This window comes from Opisthorchis viverrini (assembly GCF_000715545.1).
Source record: "Opisthorchis viverrini unplaced genomic scaffold opera_v5_105, whole genome shotgun sequence".
In the NCBI taxonomy this organism is placed as follows: domain Eukaryota; kingdom Metazoa; phylum Platyhelminthes; class Trematoda; order Opisthorchiida; family Opisthorchiidae; genus Opisthorchis; species Opisthorchis viverrini.
In genome coordinates this window covers 1,359,993-1,360,670 of record NW_008751759.1, presented here as the reverse complement: position 1 = coordinate 1,360,670, position 678 = coordinate 1,359,993, and positions in this window count along the sequence as shown.

The following is a 678-nucleotide window of genomic DNA, read 5'->3' as shown; positions in this document are numbered from 1 at the left end:
GTAGAGGGATCACTGTCAGGAGAAGTTGTTCTGTTCCTCCTGCGTCACCCATGGAATGTGGTAGCCCAGTTTCTTGCGTTTAGTCGCATGCGAATAAACACGTGGATCATCATCTGTTCGATAGCCTATCCGCAAGGACTGCTGGCAAAGAGAGATGCGGACGTCTTCGGTTCACAGTGGCCGATTGGTGTGGAGGCAGATCATCTCTTGGGGGCTTCGGCCTTATATACTTTTCATCAGTTTGTGCATGTGGGGCTTTTGTGGGAGGTGTATTGTTTAGCTTCACATCACTCCCGTTTTGAACAGTCGTCCTGTTGTCTTGGCGCAATTATTCATGTGAATCCACACCAAAGGCAGAAAGCACTGGACTCGAGTTTCGCTCCTGTGAGAGCTCATCAGCAGTGGATATTCACTGACCGTGTCGGGGTTTGAACACTGGACACCTGACACGCGGGGCGAACATGTCGCAGCTATTCCACCAGCGCACGTTGAGCACAGCTAAATTCTCACGTCTGAACGGGTGAACGTGTTCGCACTTGAGCGATGTGATTAGTATGCCCGACGACCCAGTAACTGTCCTGATTGTGACGATCGACCGGCCCGCTTGTCAAGACTTCCCAGGCAGGTAGCTCTACAAAAACTGGAAACCGGCTGGACACATTTTTTGTTGATGCGTGT